Source organism: Lampetra fluviatilis, chromosome 35 (assembly GCF_964198595.1).
Source record: "Lampetra fluviatilis chromosome 35, kcLamFluv1.1, whole genome shotgun sequence".
NCBI classification, from domain to species: domain Eukaryota; kingdom Metazoa; phylum Chordata; class Hyperoartia; order Petromyzontiformes; family Petromyzontidae; genus Lampetra; species Lampetra fluviatilis.
In genome coordinates this window covers 11,237,018-11,247,796 of record NC_136309.1, presented here as the reverse complement: position 1 = coordinate 11,247,796, position 10,779 = coordinate 11,237,018, and the positions used below count along the sequence as shown (strand labels likewise).

The 10,779-nt window shown below is 55.1% G+C and overlaps 1 protein-coding gene across 9 annotated transcripts in view; it reads right to left on the bottom strand.

Annotated features, from left to right (window-relative positions):
• Positions 1 to 10,029: 10,029 nt before the first annotated feature.
• ANKFN1 (ankyrin repeat and fibronectin type III domain containing 1) overlaps positions 10,030 to 10,779 on the bottom strand; it is a 270,247-nt gene continuing 269,497 nt past the window's right edge. For all 9 annotated transcript variants that reach the window (XM_078872935.1, XM_078872933.1, XM_078872932.1 and 6 more), the window contains one exon: positions 10,030 to 10,163. The gene's annotated coding sequence lies outside the window, so the exon portion shown is untranslated. The remainder of the gene's footprint in view (positions 10,164 to 10,779) is intronic.

Sequence of the window (10,779 nt, the reverse complement as noted above, 5' to 3'; positions counted from 1 at the left end):
GGCTGGGCATGCGGGCTACATGACCCAGCCAACGCAGCCTTGCCTGCCGGAGGAGCTCACCGATGGGACTTTGCTCAGATCTTTCAAGGATTTGTGAGCTCCTCACACAATCCAGCCTGGTTAAACCCAGGATGGATCGTAGGCAGGCCAGCCTAAATGTTTCCAACCGGCGAAGATGCTCCATTAGAGGGGTCCACGTTTCGCAAGCGTAGAGAAGGGAGGGAATGACCGTGGCCGAGAAGACCTGAAGATTCGTGCGGAGCGACAGACCAGGTAGCTTCCACACAGCGATATTGCCGCTCGACTGATTCGGAGTGAGACCTCTGCTGTTAAACTGGAGCCGGTCATAAGCACACTGCCCAGGTATGGGAAACTCTCCACTCTCTCCACAACTTCCCCATCACCGATTGGGAGTTGTGGGGGTGGAGTGTCCGATGGTACAAAATACCTAGGCAGGTGCTTAGTTTTGGTGGGGCTGATGGTAAGGCCCCATCTCTTAGTGGCACGCTCCAGTCTCAGCAGCAGCATCTCCAACTCCTCTTCTGAATGAGCAGCTATTACCAAATCATCGGCATACATAACGTGGTTGACCAATAGGGAGCCATCCCTTGATCGCACACGGGCGTCGATCAGCCTCCCATTATATCTGTACCAAATGGAAATTCCCCCGGTACAGCTATTGAAGGCTTCACGAACTACGCAGTCGAAATAGATGTTAAATAATGTGGGAGCCAGAGGACATCCCTGTCGCACCCCAAGGTGTACAGGGAAAGGCTCCGACTCCCGGCCACGTAGTTTTACCCGGGCCCGCTCACCATCATGAAGGTCCTTAATGATCGTGAGCAGAGGGTCAGGGACTCCGAAAGCACGAAGAACAGCCCAGGCCTATTGATGGTATCATAGGCCTTGACCAGGTCAATAAAGCAGAGATGTAGGTCTTGTTGGAATTCCCTACACCTCTGCTGTAGCAGACGGACAGAAAATATGGCATCTGTGCAGGACCGCCCTTTCCTGAAACCGCATTGGGGTTCCGCAAGTCTCTCCTCAGCGTGCCTAGCAAGGCGATGTTGAATAATCCTTGCCAGGACCTTTCCCGGCACACTGAGGAGTGACATGCCCCTGTAGTTGTTACAGTCTGTGCGGTCCCCGTTCTTAAAGAGGGGGACCACCAGGGCATCCTTCCAATCCTGCGGTACCCGTCCAGCGGTCCAGACTGTTTTTATGATGTCATATAGGGCAGTCTGTGCACAAACGCCACCCTCCCTCAGCATTTCGCTTGGGAGATCATCTCTGCCCGGTGCCTTTCCTGGTCTCAGACTCCGGATCGTAGTTTAGTGGTAGTTAATTGAAGGTGGAGGGGTTACCAGCTCCTCGCACCCGTCCAGAGCCCCCGTTTAGCCACTGTGGTGGTCACAGACGCCATGAGGGGAGAGGCCAATGGCCCTCCCCCCACAGCACTGCCCACGACAGTGGGGGCATAAACCACCACCTTCACCACCATTCCTCACCTGGTGATGGGGAGCAAGCTCAAACCTCGCCCCCATGCTCCTGTGTGCCCTTCGTTCTTTTGTTCAAAAGAAGTGCCACTCAATGTTGTCTGGAAGTTTTCTGCCCCAAGTAGAGCACTGTCCACCCATTATCCTACGAGCTATGCAGATCTATGTTTACACAGATGTCCAGTAGGGGCACAGGGTCAGAACGTGACAACAACAAACGGTACAAACACACGATCGGAATGCAAAGTATAGGGAAGGTAAACAAATCACTTAAAAAATGTACAAATATAACCAAACAATTTATTTTTATCCTACTAGGTAAATCCCGCTGAGTTTTTCGCTGATTTTTCAGAACCGACCTGGCCACACATGACAGCTCAACAAAGTGACTGACATCGCGTGTAAATGTATCGCAGCAAAATACTTCAAACAAACTAAACGCACGTTGATTCTAAATGTGGAGGGGAAAACCGGAGGGTTCGGAGAACAAAAATCCACGTAACCAAAGCGAGAGAGAGAGAGACCGCAAACTCCAACGTCAACCAGGGCTTGTCCCCGGGGTCGTCTTCCATCCCGTGGTGGGCCGTCGATGGTGTCGATCTGCTGAGACTGTCCACCTGGGCAACGTCTTCAAAGAACCAAACTATTCAAAAATACGTATTTGTTTTACCAGATGAGGCCCACTGATATCTATAGCTCTTTCGCAGAAGCAACCTGGTCAAAACAATCAGAGCTCAAACGAAGTGGCTTGTCACGTGGACTTTCATAGCAGCAGCCAAATACTCGAAACGTCTTCTGGCTCTGGCCGGACACTGATGGCTCCCCCCCCCCCCCCCCCCCGTGTGAAGGTGGACCTCGGCGTGAGCGACGTGCTCGCGGAGCGTCCGTCACAGGCCATCACCTTTAGTCACGTGTCCACCACCTTTAGTCACGTGTCCAGCATCCGGCTCCGCGACGCTGCCATTGGGTGTATCTCTGAGGCATGCAGGAGTAGTAGGGGAAGGATGTGACACGTTGTCGGGGCGGATCTCTGTTGCTGTTGTAAGGCTGGAGCGCCGGATGTGTCTGTCGAGCTGTTTCCCGCTCTCGCGTCTAACTGAGATTCGTATTCGACAATTCGAGATGTACCTGCGGGCCAGGCACTCCATAGGCAGGGCCGTGTCATCCAACAGGCCACAGTCGCCACTGTGCCTCGGGCCCACGAAAAACAATACCACGTGTTCTTTTGTATATATGATCAAATGTGTAACCACGATACCTTCTTGAATAAATATATTTATATATATAGCGAGGATAGGCAGTGTTTAAAATTAAATCTGCTTATCTGTGGCACACAGCGCACTCCCATCAAATTAGGGCACAGACTAAATAATGAGTGCATCAGAAGTTACATCTGTCCAGCGGCTGTAGGAATTACCGAGTGACATCGGCGGTAGTAACACACAACACACACACATTGATTGGCAAACACCTAAAGCTGGAATGTGAAGTAGTCGATATCGGGTAGAGGGTGAAGAACTCAAATCGAGGACCCGCGGATTTCAGAAAACTGTTTTAATGGAGCGACACTTTGTGTTAAATCTGTCAAAGTGAAAAATGCCAAACGTATCTTACAACCGCAATTGGGATACATTCATAGAACACAGCCCATGCGCGCGCGCGCGCGCACACACACACACACACAAATAGCGCATACACACACACGCAAATAGCGCATACACACACACGCAAATAGCGCACACACACACACACAGAGAGACGGATACGAACACGCGGATACGGGCGCCCTCGGCGTTTTGGGTGAAGCCGCATTTGAATGTTTTGAGCAGCCAAACGGTGCAGCCACACACACCGTGGGTTCAAGTCACTCTGAGCGGCTGGGGAGAGGGTGAAGTGAGTAGCCATTCACAATCAGCAACGTGAAGTGAGTAGCCATTCACAATCAGCAGCGCCGTGCCACGATCATCATCATCCTCCCCTCGTCCACGAACCCAGGACGGGTATCTCACTTGTCGGCACCACCCGGGGTGGTCATAACCCTGGCGATTCGAGTGTCTCCACGTGGCCAATAACAGCGAATTGTGCGATTTAACCACTTGAAAAAAGTGTGGTCATGAAGCCATTCTTTTATTATATGCCGAATGAATGAATCGGAACGACTACATTTGTGCGACCTTGTGTGATGCCAATGTCTGCCCCGGCCAATGGGCGAACCCTGGAGATTTGTGAAAATTGTCTCAAATGACGATAAACCGGCGCTGGTGGTGAACGGGAGCGCCTCGAGTGGCTGTGGCTGGGGGAGGGGGCGAGGACACGGGACCCATTGCATGCAACGTCTGCGACTCGAAATACACCGATGTTCACGTTCACGATTGGACGGTTGGAACTTGAGCTCGAGTCAATACCGATGGACGCATCACTCCAGCCCTGTAGGAATTGAGGGAGGGTTGCGGTCACAAACCGGGCGGCACTGTGCGTGTGTGCACGTGCCGTGCCCGTCACCCTTAAGTCGGTGAGGGTCGGGGTTACCTCCTCGCCACGGCGCGTCTCAACACTGCCGCTGGGTGCAGGGCCCTCCTGGCACACGCGGGGGCAGTGGCGCGATCCACCTTCAGGTGGCACTTTGCCTGCGATTTATGCTGAACCTCGGCCGCAGTCGCAAAACACACCTTGATGTCCCACGCCACCTGACAGTGTCCTAGGGTGTGGAAAACGGCCGCGTGTGGTATGTCCGTGGCGAGGGCTATAGCCAACGTGACGCTGGCAGCGCTACCAGTGGGGGTGGGTGGGAGGGGGGTGCTACCGATGGTCGCCAGGCCACTCCGAGGAGTCTGGACACAGGTGCCACCGGGGGGTTAGGCCCAGCCCTGGTCATGCATGGCCATGGCTGTTTCAAGCGCAACGTACCCGGCGACTGCGCGGGCGTGCCGCGCATCGCGGCAGAGGCGCGCGTGGGTGGTTGGCACACTGCTTCGCGAACCTGGAGGATTGGACAAAGGAAACAAAAAACTAGACGCATTCGCCAATGACACTGTGGCCCTAAAATGGAGGAACCCCCCCCATAATATAACACAGGAGTCGGCAACCTGTGACGTCATTCATCAAGGACCGCCACCGTCTCGTATTCACCGCAGTGCATCGCGCCTCTTGAAACATCGATTGTTTTTGTTTTTCGAATTTGAAACAAAACATGTCTCTTCTTGTTACTTTTGGTTGCCGATCCCCTGATACGATAGACGACGTCTTGCGTAGTGGCCGCTCGTGATAGAGAGGCCATCTCGATGGCCTATCCGCTATCAAAGAAAGGGCCACTGCCGAACCTGTCAGCTACTGCTGGCTCTTGTGCACCACTGCACGCACAAAACACGGCAGGGACATTTGGGTTTCTTCCTGGCTACACACGCTCGCGAGGATGGGCATCTGAACGGGGCGCGGGTGTACTCAGTCCAAGATGACTCTTTCAGTTAGGGTGCGTATCACTTGTACACGGTGTGGTGCCGACCACACCACTACCTCGAGCGCTGTGCCGACCTAAACAGGCGCTCCCTTACAATTCCTCTCCCGACGGGTCCAATCAGGCCGAGCGGTGAGCGGACGCGCTGATCCACAACTTTAAAATCTCCCCGTGCTCGGTAGCGGAGGGTGAGCTACGGATGCCGGCCGACAAAAGTTCCACAGACGTCACAATGCACGGGGGGAAGGGGGCATCGCGCGGGCGTCGCACCATCGCGGGCGATCACAGGGCGCAGATCCGAGGCACAAACAGGCGACAAAGGCAGGCGACAAACGGCGTCGTTTTCCAAACACCGACGATTCACAGGAAGGCATCCTCGCGAGACGCGCGGGGGGCCATGCGTTTCACCCTCCTCACGTTTATCGCTGCCTACGGGCATGGCGCGGGGGGCTGCATGCAACCGACACCGCGTGTGGGAGCGCGCGAGAGATCGATGGACGCGAAACGCCGGAGTTGCGGATTGGAGTCTGGGCATCGATTGTCCTGTCCTAGGGTATTCATTATTTTTAATGGGGGAAATATTTTCTGGATCTCAGCCCCGGTGTGAGCTCTGGTTCGCGAGTCTGCAAGTCGACCGCACGTTGGCATTGTGGGCGCCTGGCTGGCTGCGGGTGAGAGTCGCACCTTTCCCGTTTCGCGGTCCCGCGGAGTTTCGGACCATCGCTCGCCGCGGCTGCTAAGAGCCAAAAGGGAGCGCACGGCTCCGTCGCTTGCTCCGGCAAAACACGAACGCTGACCTAAAACGCAGCTCAATGCACATTCACCGTCTTAGTTTGGTCCTCCGGAAATATAAATATAGCATTGGGTACTGGAAATATAAGCGCACTCTCTTTGAAACATATATTATTCTCATTTATATCTGCACTATATGAACACATTTTCAGGGCTATTTTCTTCTTTCGGCTATTGCTGTAAGGTTCTAGCCAATCCTAAATCCGCCAAAACACACCGGCCAGCTTGTTGATAAAATCAATGGCACGCATCCGACAGCATGCCAAACGATTTCCTCAACAACCTTCGGCGTCGTAAACATTTGGAGCATTTAGACGCATGGAAAATTTCTGGCACAACCGTCCTGGAACAGAAATCGTGATCGATTGTGGAAGACCTGGACCTGAAATCATCGCTCCATGTAGACAAAGCCACGGTGCAAAGCAGCCGGTGAATGCGGCAAAGTTAACGCGGCCGTGGTGAAGCGGCCGTGGTAATGCGGCCATGGTCATGCATGTGCAGTAACGCAGCCATGGTCACGCAGCCGTGGTCACGTGCGCGTGGTCACGCGGCCGTGGTGAAGCGGCCGTGGTCATGCGGCCGTGGTCACGTGGCCCTGGTAACGCGGCCGTGGTGAAGCAGCCGTTGTAACGTGGCTGTAGTAACGCGGCTGTGGTAGGGGGGAGCACAACGTGCCAGCGTCCATGCCAGCAGCACGGTAATGCCGGCAGGTTGCCTGGGGAAAGTCTGCCTCTGGGTTTAAAAATTATAACAAAAATAAGAATGATCTTGTCGTCTACGCGAAACCAGATGGCGGACACTTACCAGATAAATACATCACTGAGCCGACTCCTTCCGCATGCAACCGAACGTGTAGCGTAAACGTTTAGAAAGTGTGTGCTTGAATGCGAGCGTAAAAAAGATACTGTGGTACAATATTTACACACGCGCTAGCACGCGGAGCATAACAGTCATTCTTTGCATCACATCGAGAACTTTTACGCCACTGAAGCGACGGACGATTGTAAATGAACGTGTAAATAAATATCAAAAGGTTACCTTTGAATAGAAGCACTTCATGCTTTACATTGTAACAGCTTAGGCGCGGGTTCGTCCGTTGCACGTGCAATGCGAGAAAGCTCACTCGTAATCTCGGCAGGTCGGGCGCGCGTGTCAGGGCATGCCGACGCATTCCGCACACGCAGCGCCGCTTGATCGGCACGTTCCCGGGAAAGACGCTACCCCCGGCGAGACGGCCGCATCCACGCATATGCCGCTCGTCGGGCGGGCGGGGTCATGCACAAACAAAACGGCGGGCGACGGTGACATGCACGACGGTGACGTGCACGACGGCGACGGTGACATGCACGACGGCGCCGTCTCGGCACGAGACAGACACCGGCGGTGGCGACGGAGCCGCCGTATCGTGCGACGTTTGCAGGGATGCGAACCGGGCAGCCTCTCGGCACGGGCTGGGCAAGAGACAGGCCACGGCGACTGGAACACGTCGGTCTGGCCGGCACGCAGAGAGCGCTCTGCAGTGGGCTGGTGACGCTGGTGGATTTGCATGGAAACACGAAGGTCAAAGAGACGCAGCCACCTCCCCTACTTTACCGCCCCCACCCACCGCCACCGCACCCGTGACTTGGCCCCACTTGTTCTGTAATCCCTGATTTGCCAATGAACGGTATAAATATAAAATGAAACAACGACGGCGACGACGATGATTCTAGTAGAGAACCGGTCTCTGTCACTGAGGTCTATCTTTTTCCCTTTTGGTAAAATCCACTGTGGCGTTGCGGTTGTTCTTGCGGCGAGCGTAAAAGCCCCTCAAAAAATTCTGCAACGGCAACCCTGAAACGCCACTCCAAGTAGAAAACGGAATCTTCCGTAGGACGATTCGTCTTTAACATCTCGTTCCAGCGCTCGGTCCCGAGAAGCCTCGTCCACGCGTCGTCCACGCGTTTAGACAAGCGGGGGGGGGGGGGGGGGGCACGTCGTTAACGAGGGGGGGGGGGGAGAGAAGCCCTGCTGGGGAACGACGCGCGGATGGTGACATCGCAGCGAACGATCGATTTATCACAGTGATCCCGGCCTTGCCCTCGGCTACATTGGTGACGAATATTCTCCGCTTCGAGTGTGGCGACGTACGAAGGAAGGTCCTGCTGGGCACGCCGCTCCTGGACGATGTCGAGCGTCCACCTGGTGCCCAAGCACCTCGCCGGAAATTATTTTTGCTTGCAACTCGTAACTCGGTGGCAAACGACAAAACACGTTCAACGGTGGCGACGGAGAGCCGGCGACCTGACGTGCCCCAACGTGTTCCCCAGGTCGTGACCCCCCCCCCCCCGAGGCGTGACCCCCAGGCCGAGACACCCGCTCATCGTATTAAAAACAAACTGATGAGCAAGCACCGCCACCGTGATTCTTTGAGCTGCACAGAGCCCATCGCGCTCTTCGCATCCCTCCACGACCCGCTCCTCGTCGAACCCCGTTCCCACGCGAACTCCGGTCGTCGTCCTCGCAGCGGCGGCGGCTTTGGCCGCCCACCGAACAAAGACGGACACCGCATTGCGCGGCGCGTTCAGACGCGCTTCCGCGGCCGTCCGGAACGCTCTTCTATCCGATATTAGGAAGCCACTGGGAGCTATGCACTTTTAAATAATCATCGAGATTGAAAACTCACTTCTTCAGAACCGCTTCTTTGTGTTTCGTTTCTTGTCCCTTCCCCCCGCACCACCGATCAGTGCGGTCGGCTGTGCACGGCGCGACAGAGAAGTTCAACGCCCCTACAAACATCGGAATGAACGTTACGGCAGATGGAAAGGACGGACGGCGCTCACAGCGACAGTGTTTCGCGGTGCACGTGCAAGAAGGGATGCTGCCGTAAAGTTGCCGTAAGGTTCGCGCGTCTTGAAGATGATGATGCTGATGCGGCAGAAGGTACGGACGGAGTGGAGCGGATATTTTTTTAAGTTTACCAGGTAAGGCCCACTGAGCTATGTAGCTCTTTCATTCAGAAAGCGACCTGGCCACAAATGATGACAGGGTGCCACGGTGGCTGGGAGATGTTAACTACCTGGGCTGGTACACAGGAGGTCGTGGGTACAATCCCGACCTTGATGCCTGTATATTTTGAGTTTGCGTGTCTCTCTCCCCGTGGTCGCATCCTCTGGGTTTTCCCTCCATCAACATGCGTTTAGTGTTTGGCTGCTATAAATTTCCACATGTCATTGAGCTATCATTTGTGGCCAGGTCACTTATGAAAAAGAGATATGTAACTCAGTGCGCCTTGCCTGGTCATATAAAATGTATCGTTTATAGCTCAACAAAGTGGCTAATCACGTGGAAATGCATCGCAGTTGAATACTCCAAACGCACGTTGTTTCTAAGTGTGGAGATACACCTCAAAGTGCTCTGTCTGCAGCAGCAGCCGCAGCAGTGGCAGCAGCAGATATCCGCACAGTCCACACTGCTGCGTCTTCGTTGAACGCGAGGCTAAACAAATCAAATAAATAAACAACCTCGACCTGTGTCTTGCGAGGTGACCCTTAATAACCGCGAGCCAATGAAATCCCTGCACGTTCAGGTGACCTTCACGAAGGTCATTCCCTTCTTTCTCAAGCCTCGAAGAGGCCTGCAGCGCGACGACGCAACTGGCGCCCGCGGTCAGCCCGTGTCCCAACGTCACGGAGGCCAACATCGAGATTGGAGAAACAAATATCCGCTGAGCACTGAAGCTCTCTCGCTCTTCCCTCCCCAGGCAAAGCTTCAAATCTTGTTTCTTTGTTGTCGTCGTCGTCGTCTCGTAATTTGGTTTTTGGGGGTGCTCAACAGGGTTGCCACCCGTCCTGGCTCTTCCCACCATCGTCCTGGGACGGCAGCTGCCCTCCCGGCAAATGCTTCGCTCTTCTCAGGAAGACAAAAACAGGTCCCCCTGCCCTTTGTCCACCTCGTAGTGCCGCACCACTCGAGACGACGCAGTGCCACGCGGCTCTCTGCTCCTCCGGCATCCCGAGATATCCTCCTCCTCCTCCGTCCCTCGACGTGTCCCCGGGCCCGCACCTGGAGAGGTGGCGACCCCCGCCCCCCGCGGGCTCTCACACGCGCGTGATGCGGTTCTGTTGCTCGCCGGCGGCACCGCCGCCGAATGGCGCGAGTTCCCGGAGGCGCACGGAGAGGCGCCCCCCGCCCCAGGGGCCCGGCAGCTCCAGGGGGCGAGCGTCGTCGGGCAGCCACCGCTCGCGGCCGCCGGCCGACGCCACCAGCGAGAAGTTGCGCGGCTCCTCGGAGCAGCAGGAGGAGGAGGCGGAGGAAGAGGAGGCGCAAGCCGCTCCGGGCGTCCTCGTCGCCTCCGCCGCTGCCGCTGCCGCGGCGCGACTCACCTCCCGCAGCACGAGCTGCGTCACCTCGCCGGCGGTCGTGCGCCGGCTCACCGCCAGCTGTGGGGGAGAGAAGCGCGGTGTCACGTTCAACTAAAACAATTTTTTTTTATTTTACCAGGCAAGGCCCACTTATGCGGTATGGCTCTTTTTCAGAAGCGACCTGTGGCTTATTTTCACGTGGAAATTTATAGCAGCCAAATACTCTAAACGTGTGTCGTTGACGCTAAATGTGGAGGGGAAAACCGAAGGATCTGGAGAAAAATCCATGCGACCAAAGGGAGAGAGACATCGCAAATTCCAAGTGTACAGCAGGTGTCAGGGCATGAGAGTGAACCCACGACCTCCTGTATACCGGGCGAAAAAGATACAAAATAGATCACATATTCACTGGATGTGGTGTGCCGGGAGTTAAACTATTTTCTGGACATACTTGGCTCTGAAACTTCGCCCTGTCAGTGAAAACCTAACTGCTGTGTTCGAACCTATTCAGGTGGCACTGTGATTTGAGTGAATGCAAATGTGAGTCAAGGTGTCTATTTAGAGGCCTTTGGGATCCCACTGGGTTTGAAAAAGTGAGTGCCACCGTGAGCGAAGTTGACAGTGATTGTTCCACTGAATGAGGCTAGCCCCCCGCATCGAGAATGTGGAATTTCCGCCGCTGCTTTTGCTGTGC